Consider the following 13,111-nt stretch of genomic DNA (forward strand, 5'->3'; position numbering starts at 1 on the left):
ATTCAAAAAGCATACAAGTGTTATACATCGGCTTAAATATTAACTTGTTAATCCAACCGTTGTGTCAGATTTCAAAAAGTCTTTACAGTGAAAGCATACCATGCGATTATCTGAGAGCAGCGCCCAGCACACAAAACATTACAAGCAGTTACCAGCCAAGCAGTTACCAGTAGAGCAGTTACCAGTAGAGGAGTAACAAAAGCAATAGCGATAGCGATAAAATGAATCACTTACCTTTGATGATCTTCATATGGTTGCACTCACAAGACTCCCAGTTACCCAATAAATGTTTGTTTTGTTCGATAAAGTCCCTCTTTATATCCAAAAACCTAAGTTTTGTGGGCACGTTTTGTTCAGTAATCCAATGGCTCCATGGCGGTCACAAAAGTCATAATAAACAATAATATTTCAACCGGACAATAGCTTATTCAATAGAAAAGAAAAACAAGGAAGGTGCGCTCTCAGTCATGCGCAGTAAACAGCTCTGGGACACTTCAGGGTCCACTCATTCAGAGTGGTCTTACTCTCTCATTTTTCATTATACAAGGCTGAAACAATTTCTAAAGACTGTTGACTGTCACGCCCTGGTCAAAGTATTTTGTGTTTATCTTCATTTATTTGGTCAGGCCAGGGTGTGGCATGGGTTTTTGTATGTGGTGTGTATGTATTGGGATTGTAGCTTAGTGGGGTGTTCTAGTTAAGTCTATGTCTGAAGTGGTTCTCAATCAGAGGCAGGTGTTTATCGTTGTCTCTGATTGGGAACCATAATTAGGCAGCCATATTCTTTGAGTGTTTCGTGGGTGATTGTCCTTAGTGTCCTTGTTCCTGTCTCTGTGTTAGTTTACACAAGTATAGGCTGTTTCGGTTTTGGTTACGTTCATTACGTTCTTTGTTTTTTTAGTGTTTATAATTGATTCGTGTTTAAAGTTTGTTTATTAAACATGGATCAAAATCTACACGCTGCATTTTGGTCCGACTCTCCATCACCACAAGAGAACCGTTACAGAATCACCCACCACAACTGGACCAAGCAGCGTGTCAACAGGCAGGAGCAGCCCAAAGAGGAGATGCGTAATAAGGATTTCTGGACATGGGAGGTAATCCTCGACGGGAGAGGACCCTGGGCTAAACCAGGGGAGTGCAGCCGCCCCAAGGTGCAGCAGGAGAAGAGGAAACAGGAGCAGCCCAAAGAGGAGTACAGTATGGACTATACTTCTTGGGAGGAGATAGACAGGTGGGCGGTCGACCCAGGGAGAGTGCCGGTGCCCGCCTGGGATTCGATGGAGCAGTGCGCGGAAGGTTATCGGAGAATGGAGTTGGCGAAGCAAGCACGGCGGCGCGGACGGAAGCCCGAGAGTCATCCCCAAAAATGTCTTGGGGGGGGGGGGGGGCTCACAGGGAGTATGGCTACGCCAGGTAGGAGACCTGCGCAAACTCCCTGTGCTTACCGGGGGGCTAGAGAGACCGGGCAGGCACCGTGTTATGCAGTGGTGCGCACGGTGTCCCCAGTGCGGGTGCATAGCCCGGTGCGGTATATTCTAGCTCCGCGTATCGGCCGGGCTAGAGTGGGCATCGAGCCAGGTAAGGTTGGGCAGGCTCGGTGCTCAAGAGCTCCAGTGCGCCTGCACGGTCCGGTCTATCCAGTACCACCTCCACACACCAGCCCTCCGGTGGCAGCTCCCCGCACCAGGCTTCCTGTGCGTGTCCTCGGTCCGGAGCCTTTCTCCTCTCCTGCACTGCCGGAGTCTCCCGCATGTTCAGCGCAGCCAGAGCCTTCCTCCTCTACAGCGCTGCTGGAGTCTCCTGCCTGTTCAGCGCAGCCAGAGCTACCAGCCTGCATGGAGCAGCCAGAGCTGCCAGCCTGCATGGAGCAGCCAGAGCTGCCAGCCTGCATGAAGCAGCCAGAGCTGCCAGCCTGCATGGAGCAGCCAGAGATGCCAGTCTGCATGAAGCAGCCAGAGATGTCAGTCTGCATGAAGCAGCCAGAGCTGCCAGCCTATATGGAGCAGCCAGAGCTGTCAGTCTGCATGGAGCAGCCAGAGCTGTCAGTCTGCATGGAGCAGCCAGAGCTGTCAGTCTGCATGGAGCAGCCAGAGCTGTCAGTCTGCAAGGAGCGGCCAGTCTGCAAGGAGCTGCCAGTCTGCAAGGAGCTTCCAGTCTGCATGAAGCTGCCAGTCTGTAAGGAGCTGCCAGTCTGTAAGGAGCTGCCAGTCTGCACGGAGCTGCCAGTCTGTAAGGAGCTGCCAGTCTGTAAGGAGCTGCCAGTCTGCAAGGAGCTGCCAGTCTGCACGGAACCGCCAGAGCTGCTAGTCTGTAAGAAGCCGCCAGAGCTGTCAGCCTATATGGAGCAGCCAGAGCCGCCAGTCAGTGTGGAGCAGCCAGAGCTGCCAGTCAGCATGGAGCAGCCAGATCCGTCAGTCTGCCAGGATCCGCCAGTCAGCCAGACTCTTCCAGATCTGCCAGTCAGCCAGACTCTTCCAGATCCGCCAGTCAACCAGACTCTTCCAGATCCGCCAGTCAACCAGACTCTTCCAGATCCGCCAGTCAACCAGACTCTTCCAGATCTGCCAGTCAACCAGACTCTTCCAGATCCGCCAGTCAACCAGACTCTTCCAGATCCGCCAGTCAACCAGACTCTTCCAGATCCGCCAGTCAACCAGACTCTTCCAGATCCGCCAGTCAACCAGACTCTTCCAGATCCGCCAGAACTGCCAGTCAGCCAGGATCTGCCAGTCAGCCAGGATCCGCCAGTCAGCCAGGATCCGCCAGTCAGCCAGGATCCACCAGTCAGCCAGGATCTGCCAGCCAGCCAGGATCTGGTAGATCCATCAACCTGCCTGAGCTTCCTCTCACTCCTGAGCTTCCCCTCAGTCCCGAGCTGCCTCAGTCCAGAGCTGCCCCTCAGTCCCGATCTGCTCCTCAGTCCAGTGGGGTTCTGGGTGAGGACTACTAGGCCATGGTCGGCGGTGAGGGTGGACTATCCAAGGACGCGAGGAGAGGGGACTAAGACATTGATTGAGTGGGGTCCACGTCCCGCGCCGGAGCCGCCACCATGGACAGAAGCCCACCCGGACCCTCCCTATTGTTTTGAAGTGCGTTCGGGAGTCCGCATCTTAGGGGGTCGGGGTTCTGTCACGCTCTGGTCTTAGTATTTTGTGTTTATATATTTATTTGGTCAGGCCAGGGTGTGACATGGGTTTATTTTGTGTTGTGTTTATTTATGGGGGGTTTTGGGATGTGGCTTAGTGGGGTTGTCTAGGAGAGTCTATGGCTGCCTGAGGCGGTTCTCAATCAGAGTCAGGTGATTCTCGTTGTCTCTGATTGGGAACCATATTTAGGTAGCCCGGGTTTCACTGTGTGTTTGTGGGTGATTGTTCCTGTCTCTGTGTTTGTTGTCACAAGATAGGCTGTATAGGTTTTCACGTTCCGTTTGTTGTTTTGTATATTTTAGTAATTTCATGTTTGTTCATTTTCATTAAAGAACATGAGTAACCACCACGCTGCATTTTGGTCCGCTTCTCTTTCAACGGAAGAAAGCCGTTACATTGACATCTAGCGGAAGCCATGGGTAGTGCAATCTGAGTCCTAAATCATTGGATAATGTAAAGGCAGTTAATGGAAAACTACAAACATAAAAAAATCCCACTTCTTGGATGGATTTTTCTCATGTTTTCAGCCTGCCATATCAGTTATGTTATACTCACAGACATTATTTTAACAGTTTGATCAACTTTTAGAGTGTTTTCTATCTATTATATACATATCCTAGCTTCTGGGCCTGAGTAACAGGCAGTTTACTTTGGGCACGCTTTTCATCCGGAGGTGACAATAGTGCCCCCTACCCTAGTGAGGTTAAAATAAATATATTAAAATTAGAAAGGCACACGTAGCCTACATACTAATATATACACACAAACTATTTAGGTCAAATAGGGGAGAGGAGTTTTTTGAAACCAGGTTTGCTGTTCAATCAATCAATCAATCAATCAAACATATTTTTAAAGCCCTTTTATATCAGCAGATGTCACAAGGTGCTATAGAGAAACCCAGCCTAAAAACCCAAACAGCATAAATCATGATGAGGAAACATTTCATTAGAGCTTTCTTGTTGTGGGTTTTACAAATGTGTTACATGATTTGTCACTGCCGTGTCAACAGAGACTTGACGTCAAAGGGAATCTATGTGTCAGCGTCCTATCATTTAGTTGCTTACTTGGTTCTTCTATTAGATAAAAATGTAAAACCAACCAGACTTGACTCAGAGTCAGACTGGAATTCTTCCTGTGTAAGGCATGTCAAAAGTAAATAAAACTATATTTGGAAACAATGCAGCTTTTATTGCTTCATAGTGCAGGACCTACATTAAGATCCATATATAATACCTTCCTGTAGGACCTCCTTTGTTAATTATATGTCTTCAACAGCTACATGAAACATTTTGCAAGATAAACAACAATCTACTGTGATATTTTAACATGAACATTTATTGTCATGTCACAGCTATGGAACCTTGCCAAAGAGCACTCAAAAACATGTCAAAGTGTGTGTGTGTGTGTGTGTGTGTGTGTGTGTGTGTGTGTGTGTGTGTGTGTGTTATTCGGTCACAAGGAAGTAGATGAAGACAGGTATTTATTTTTGTTACCATGACGTGGGACCTGATATATATGGTGTCTGTTTGCCAAGCTCTGATTCACACTCGGTTGTATATCACGTCCTCGAAACAGTTCAATTCAACACTCGTCTAGCTGAAGTTAAATCAACCCGATAAGCCATATTTGAATTAACTACTTTCACTACTAACGATTTAACAGGCCTATGTTAATAACACTAACAAATAATTGTCAGTAACTAGTGAATGGAGGGAAGTGTTGCAGGAGAAAATGTTAGGATGATGATTTACTGGGAAAGATGGGTTGATCTGTGACTGTCTGAAGGTTGGAATTAATGTGTTGGAATAAATACATAGACACATGAACAGTATAAATGTTTGAGCTCCTCCAATCAGGGGTGAGTGTGAGGATGGGATTACTGTGTGTTTTGTGTTTAGTTATTAATGTTTTGTGTTTTGGTTTCACGTTGTGAGAGGTGTGTGCTGGTCGTGGTGGTTATGGTATCAGGAATCAAGGTAAGACCCAAGTGCAGATGGTGTTAAGTAACAATGCTTATCATAACACTGGGACAGGCAAACGACAGGTCAAGGAAGGCAGGGGTCGATAATCCAGAGCAGGAGCAAGGTACAGGACGGCAGGCAGGCTCAGGGTCAGGGACAGGCAGAGAGGTCAGGCGGGCAGGTACAGGGTCAGGACAGGCAAAGGTCAAAAACCAGGAGGACGCAAAAAAAGAGAGGCTGGGAAAAGACAGGAGCTGACAGGACAAACGCTGGTAAACTTGAACAAAAAGACGAACTGGAAAAGACAGACAGAAAACACAGGTATAAATACACAGTGGATAATGGGGAAGACGAGCAACACCTAGAGGGGGTGGAGACAAGCACAAGACAGGTGAAACTGATCAGGGCGTGACATCTGGGTGCGCTCGCTTCCATACCAGCCTGGGCATCAGGCAGGGCTTGGTCCTTCCCGCCCTGGAAAATCCCTTTAGGCAGGGGGCTTCGCCATGCTGGCATCCCACTGACCAGAGCACCCACTGACCAGAGCACCCACTTTGTAATGTATGTTTGTTGTTTTAATAGCAATAATAATAATTGTCCTCAGTAACGATAGAAATGAGGGTTTAAGACGTCATCCTAGAGATAGATAATAAATAGACTAATACATTATTTGGCACCAAACTATTCACCTGAATACTTGTGTTTTTTTGGATTAAGTTCTATTGAACAAGACTGGATATTTGTTTCAATATCTTCTAACATGGAGGCTCATGTATGCTCTTCTATACAGAGAAATGGTGGGGTTTCTCTGCGTTCTCCTCTCTCTGATTGCTTTACAAGTGGAGGGTTTCAGTGGGGGAGGATCTTCCATTGCTTCTCAGTGTTGCTCAATGCTATCTGGTAATAGTTTTCATGGCAGCACAGGGCAGAGCTCTTCCTCACCATACACTGTCACTGTCAACCAAACCACCTACCAGCCAGGAGACACCATCCAAGGTGAGTCACCGAGATGGTTGAAACACACTATTGGGCTTACCCAATACATACCGTATTGGCTCAGATGAAGGAACGGAGTGGGAACAGTAATCTGTCTGGACATTTCTAATACACAACCCATTTTATCCCTTGAGGCCCCAGCAATTTTTTACACATTTTGTGAGAAAATTTAAATAAACATTTTAACAGGGCTTATTGTGTTACTTTTTGTTGTTACTTATTTTTAGTCTACCTGGTAAATATTTTCTTCTTCTTGAACTGCACTGTTGGTTAAGGGCTTGTAAGTAAGCGTGTCACAGTAAAGTCTACACTTGTATTCGGCGCATGTTACAAATAAAGTTGGATTTGATTTGAGATAGACCATTTACCAGAATTGCCCTTTGGCAATCCGTCCCTACTCATGCATGAACTTTTCACATAGCATATTTCAGCACAGTTAACGTGACAATATAAGATTGATAAGAGGCAGGGAATCATGACTTAGTCCAAGGACATGTCGTCCAGCGTTTTTAGCACTCAATTTCTCTTTCTTTCTCCTTCTCTCTCCCTTTTTCAATTTATCTCCATTTCACTCACTCCCTTTCTACCTCTCTTTCTTTCTCAGTGACTCTGTCAGGAACCTTCACCTATAAAGGGTTTCTTCTGGAGGCCCATGAGGAAGGACAGAACAAGGCTGTGGGAACGTTCTCTCTCGGCAGTGGAACTGGGATCGTTCTTGTGCCTTGCAATGGGATCGCAGTGAGTTACAGTTAGGGTTGTAAAATTCCTGAAACTTTCCCAGTTGGAGGATTCCTGCCCTGATCCTACCCTCCTGAATCTGGAGATCCTCCAACTGAGATTTCTGGAAAACATGGGACATTTTGGCAGAGTTTCTGGAATTTTGTAACCCTAGTTGCAATACAGCACAGGACATTCTGTCCATATTCTTCACTGTTACCAATTTACCCACTGATTTATTGGATTATATTGACTCATCAATATGTCAAATGAAACTGATTTGAGCCCAATAATAGGAGAGATTTTACTGGTCCGGCTACACAGTGCTGAAAAGTAGGGTTGCAAAAATTCCAGTAACTCCCCAAAATTCCAAGGTTTTCCAGAAATCTAGTTGGTGGATTCCAGATTTACTGCTTAAAACCTGGGCATTTTGGGCAAGTTACAGTTTTTTTCCAACCTTAAACAAGAGTTTGTTACCTTTACGTACTATAGCTAGAACCACCAATAAGCATTGATCAGTGTCTTACCTGCCATCAATGTACCAAGATCATTATCCTCTATTGATTGACTTACCGGTTGTTTTATTGTTAGGCCTCTGGGGTGAGTCAAAGCAACAATCAACCTAGATCATCAGTAACAGTCACCTGGACAGCACCATCATTGAGTAACATCGTAGTCAAGTGAGTCTCTACTAGAGTTGAACAATTACAGTAACTTTCCCCAAATTCCCAGGTTCTCCAGAAATCCTGGTTGGAAGTTACTGGCATTTGGCAACCAAAGTCTCTGCTAAAACCATCACAAACACGACACAGTTCTTTTATACATGATTTTTCTGTAGGACATGTATATCTACTGTATATCTATTTGTAGTATAAAAACATTTTGGTGCATGATCCAACGGCACAGACAACTAGTTTTAAACTAGTTTTACCCAGTGATAAGCCTCTAAATGTTTGCTCTGGGTTGCAAAATTCCAGAAACTTTCCCAAAACTCCCAGGTTTTCCAGAAATGGATGATCTGCAGAATCAGGACGAATGAGCACTGGGAATCCTACAACCATGGGATTTTACAACTACTACTACAACAACTACGGATCCTAATACAACAACTACTGCTCCTATAACAACTACTGCTCCGACTACCACAACTACTGCTCCTACTACAACAACTACAGTTCCTACTACAACAACTACAGCTCCTACTACAACAACTACAGCTCCTACTACAACAACTACAGCTCCTACTACAACAACTACAGCTCCTACTACAACAACTACAGCTCCTACTACAACAACTACAGCTCCTACTACAACAACTACAGCTCCTACTACAACAACTACAGCTCCTACTACAACAACTACAGTTCCTACTACAACTACAGCTCCTACTACAACAACTACAGCTCCTACTACAACAACTACAGCTCCTACTACAACAACTACAGTTCCTACTACAACAACTACAGCTCTTAATACAACAACTACTGTTCCTATTACAACAACTCCTGCTCCTACAACAACTACTGCTGATACTACGTCAACTCCTGCTCCTACAACAACTACTGCTGATACTACGTCAACTCCTGCTCCTACAACAACTACTGCTCCTACAACAACTACTGCTGATACTACGTCAACTCCTGCTCCTACAACAACTACTGCTCCTACAACAACTCCTGCTCCTACAACAACTACTGCTCCTACAACAACTACTGCTGATACTACGTCAACTCCTGCTCCTACAACAACTACTGCTCCTACAACAACTACTGCTGATACTATGACAACTACTGCTCCTACAACAACTACCGCAACAACAACTACTCCTGATACTACGTCAACTCCTGCTCCTACAACAACTACCGCTCCCACAACAACTACTGCTGATACTACAACAACTACAGCTCCTAATACAACAACTACTGCTCCTACTACATCAACTGCTCCTACTAAAGCAACCACAGCTCCAAATACAACAACCACAGCTTCAAAACAACTACAGCTCCTAATACAACAACTACTGCTCCTACTACAACAACTGCTCCTACTACAACAACTGCTCCTACTACAGCAACCACAGCTCCGAATACAACAACCACAGTTTCAAAACAACTACAGCTCCTAATACAACAACTACAGTTACTAATACAACAACTACAGCTTCTACTACAACAACCACATCTCCTAATACAGCAACACTTGCTGTTACTACAACAACTACAGCTCCTAATACAACAACCACATCTCCTAATACAACAACAATTGCTATTACTACAACAACTACAGCTCCTAATACAACAACCACAGATCCTACTACAACTACAGCTCCTACTACAACAACCACAGCTCCTAATACAATAACCACAGCTCTAACTACAACAACTACAGCTCCTACTATGACAACTACAGCTCCTACTACAACAACTACAGCTCCTACTAAGGAAACCACAGCTTCTACTACAACAAATTCTGCTCCTACTACAACAACTACAGATTCTAATTCAACAACTACAGCACCTAATATAACAACTACAGCTCCTAATACAACAACTACTGCTCCTACAACTCCAACTCCTTCTACAACAACTTCTGCTCTTCCTTCAACAACTACAGCTCCTAATACAACTACCTCTCCTACTACAACAACTACTGCTTCTACTACAGCAACTGTTCCTACTACAACAACAACTGCTCCTACTATAACATCTACAGCTCCTTCTACAACAACTACTGCTCCTACTATAACAGCAGCTGTCTCAAATACAACTGCTACTCCTCTACAACATCAAATTGTGAACCTATCCCAAACAGCTCTGAACAGCACTACTATGCCTCCAACTGCTACATCTGCTACTCCTAGTCCTACTACTATGATTCCTAATACGTCCACACCTGAATCTACTACTACAATTCCTCTTGGACTCAAAGTAATGTCCTCAGACACAAGTATAAATACATAATACTTGTACTATTTTAACTTAATTCAGCATGCAGTGTTGAGTGTAGTGCTAATTCCAGATTGACTGGTGTGGTCTCTTGTAATTCAACAGTCAATTTTCACAGCGGTTTTTAAACCTGATCATCATGATCCATTAAAGCAAATATAACAAAGTACTTAATACAAATATAGACATCATATTCTCTTTCTACAGACATGCATACAACATTGTGTAAGGTAACATTAAGTCTAAAACTTTTAATTACCCACAATCCTCTAACGTCACGTGACAAGTTATTGAGACAAACTTTCTGAAAATGAAATAGCTTTAAAAACCTATCCGATGTCAAGTCCCCTAAATAGGGGACTAGTAGCAGTTGTGGACCTGTTCCGAAAGCCACTTTTGTGAGCACAGTGCTCTGAACAATGACATGTCATGCTAACTTTGTTCTGCTCACTGATTGGACACTGTATGGTGAGCTGTATGAAAGAAGATTGACTCAATCTCTTATGATGCAACTAAGTTGCAAGCAATTTTTGGGGTACGTGACACACAGAGAAACACCGATGTAACATTGGTGCAAGCAACATACATTTAGTCCAGGTTGCTTCATGTGACATCGGCTTTATGCTCAGTGAAACAGCTGAGTCTCACTATTCAGTTGCTGCTGCCTGCGAGAAGGTGAGATGGAGAGTTTGCAATCGGAAACCTTAGAGGCGAACTGTCACATTTTCTGGCCTATCCAGAAAAAGGATCGATTTCCTCTGGCTACGAGCATCGGAGCCCCACTTGCGATCAGGCATATAAAAGGGTGGAGACTAGAGAATACAGCAATATCGATCTCAGATTTACTGTTCTCAACACGAAATAGTTTCATTTCGTAGAAATTAAACAAGACCACTTTGTCATTGGCACACAGGGACGAAAATGTTGTGCTTAAAGGCAAGGTTGTAACAAGCTGGCATGCATTTGTATCGGGACTCTGTGTCACTGAGGACGCAGGACAGAATATTCTGTCATCAGTAGTATAAAATGGTGCCAATGTTGCACTGTCACTAAGTAATATTTTTTTGTTGACAGTTATAAGCAAGGTGAAATGAATTAATAAGTTGTTTAGAATTTGATTGCTACTATATTTAGAGAACATTTACATTATTTCAAGCCCGATTCACCCACTTTTGTTGAATAGGAAAATGATTGAATATGATATTTATTATTTTTGTCACGTTCTGACCCTAGTTCCTTTGTTTTGTCTTTGTTTTAGTATGGTCAGGGCGTGAGTTTGGGTAGGCAGACTATGTTCTTTTTTCTATGATTTGGGATTTCTGTGTTTGTCCTGGAATGGTTCTCAATCAGAGGCAGCTGTCAATCGTTGTCCCTGATTGAGAACCATACTTAGGTAGCCTGTTTTCACCTTTGAGTTGTGGTGATTCATTTCTGTTCAGTGTTTTTTGTATTCACCGGTCAGGACTGTTTCGTTTCGTTCTCGTTATTTTGTTTTGTGTTCATGATAATAAATCATCAATATGGACACTTACCACGCTGGGCATTGGTCCTCCCCTTCTTCCACCAACAATGGCCGTTACAATTTTCATATTACTTGTACTATGTAATTGTATGAACAATTACAATTAAAAGTATAAACACCATGGGACCACGCAGTCTTCATACCGCTTAGGATCAAGACGCGTTCTGTCTCCTAGAGATGAACCTACTTTGGTGCAAAAAGTGCAAATCAATCCCAGAACAACAGCAAAGGACCATGTGAAGATGCTGGAGGAAATGGGTACAAAAGTATCTATATCCACAGTAAATCGAGTCCTACATCAACATAACCTGAAAGGCCGCTCAGCAAGGAAGAAGCCACTGCTCTAAAACCGCCGTAAAAAAGCCTGCACATGGGGACAAAGATGACATAATGACCATCGTTATTTTTGGAGGAATAAGGGGACGGCTTGCAAGCCGAAGAAAACCATCCCAACCCGTGAAGCACAGGGGTGGCAGCATCATGTTGTGGGGGTGCTTTGATGCAGGAGGGCCTGGTGCACTTCACAAAATAGATGGAATCATGAGGAAAGGAAAATGATGTGGATATATTGAAACATCTCAAGACATTAGTCAGGAAGTTAAAGCTTGGTCACAAATGAGTCTTCCAAATGGACAGTGAGCCCAAGCATACATCCAAAGTTGTGGCAAAATGGCTTAATTAAGGACAACAAAGTCAAGGTATTGGAGTGGCCATCTGAAAGCCCTGACCTCAATCCTATAGAAAATGTGTGGGCAGAACTGAAAAAGCTTGTGCAAGCAAGGAGGCCTACAAACCTGACTCAGTTACACCAGCTCTGTCAGGAGGAATGGGCCAAAATTCACCCAACTTATTGTGAGAAGCTTGTGGAAGGCTACCCGAAACGTTTGACCCAAGTTAAACAATTTAAAGTCAATGCTACCAAATACTAATTGAGTGTAGGTAAACTTCTGACCCACTGGGAATGTGATGAAATAAATAAAAGCTATTATAAATCACTCGATTTTTCTGACATTTCACATTCTTAAAATAAAGTGGTGATCCTAACTGACTGAAGACAGGGAATTTTTACTAGGATTAAATGTCAGGAATTGTGAAAAACTGAGTTTAATGTATTTGGCTAAGGTGTATGTAATCTTCCAACTTCATCTGTATATTTGTTGAAGTGCCTGTTTTCCACACAGTGTTTGAGACAAAGAAAGCACCTATCTGAACCTAAGGGCTGCGATGTTAGAGATAACTCCATGAACTGCACCTACATCTCTGTCACAACCAGCCCACCTTACATAGTGGAGATTAGTGCACCTGCAGAGACACTTAAGGGGTACCTGGGGAAATACTAACTCAACACAACACATCCAGTTTTACTTATTTAATTTTATTCGAAGGACAGCAATGAAGTGGTAAAGTTTAAGCAAGTATGTTTAGGGATTGGTTAAATAAAGGCAAGTAATTACAATTTGTTAAGGTGAGGATGGGATTCAAACCAGTGACCTTGTGTATGGCAACCCATATCAACCTTTTATAATCAGATACTTAGACATTACAGGAACCTCTCCATTCATCACCAAAACATACTTCATTAATTACGACAACAAAATCTGATGAACCTGCTGATGTTAAACATTGTTGATATTTTTTCAGTCCAATGAGTCAATGATTGTGTATGAAAATGGAACATTTACAGTTCAATACGCCTTGTACAATGGATCTGCATTTATCAACAAAACACAAGAAAGTTTAAGTCTCTAGTGATATTACCAATTACCGATACAATGGATTCATTCTCCTCCGGAGCAACAGACAGTCCTGTTTCAACTTCCA

The 13,111-nt window shown here is 43.7% G+C and overlaps 1 long non-coding RNA gene across 1 annotated transcript; it reads left to right on the plus strand.

Moving 5' to 3' along the window:
* The first annotated feature begins 6,017 nt into the window (after window positions 1-6,017).
* LOC116354042 (uncharacterized) lies at window positions 6,018-7,486 on the plus strand. Its single transcript, XR_004203485.1, has 3 exons — window positions 6,018-6,106; window positions 6,711-6,844; window positions 7,415-7,486. It is a non-coding gene; the product is annotated as an uncharacterized LOC116354042 (long non-coding RNA).
* Window positions 7,487-13,111: the final 5,625 nt, after the last annotated feature.

This window comes from Oncorhynchus kisutch, linkage group LG16 (genome assembly GCF_002021735.2).
Source record: "Oncorhynchus kisutch isolate 150728-3 linkage group LG16, Okis_V2, whole genome shotgun sequence".
NCBI lineage: Eukaryota > Metazoa > Chordata > Actinopteri > Salmoniformes > Salmonidae > Oncorhynchus > Oncorhynchus kisutch.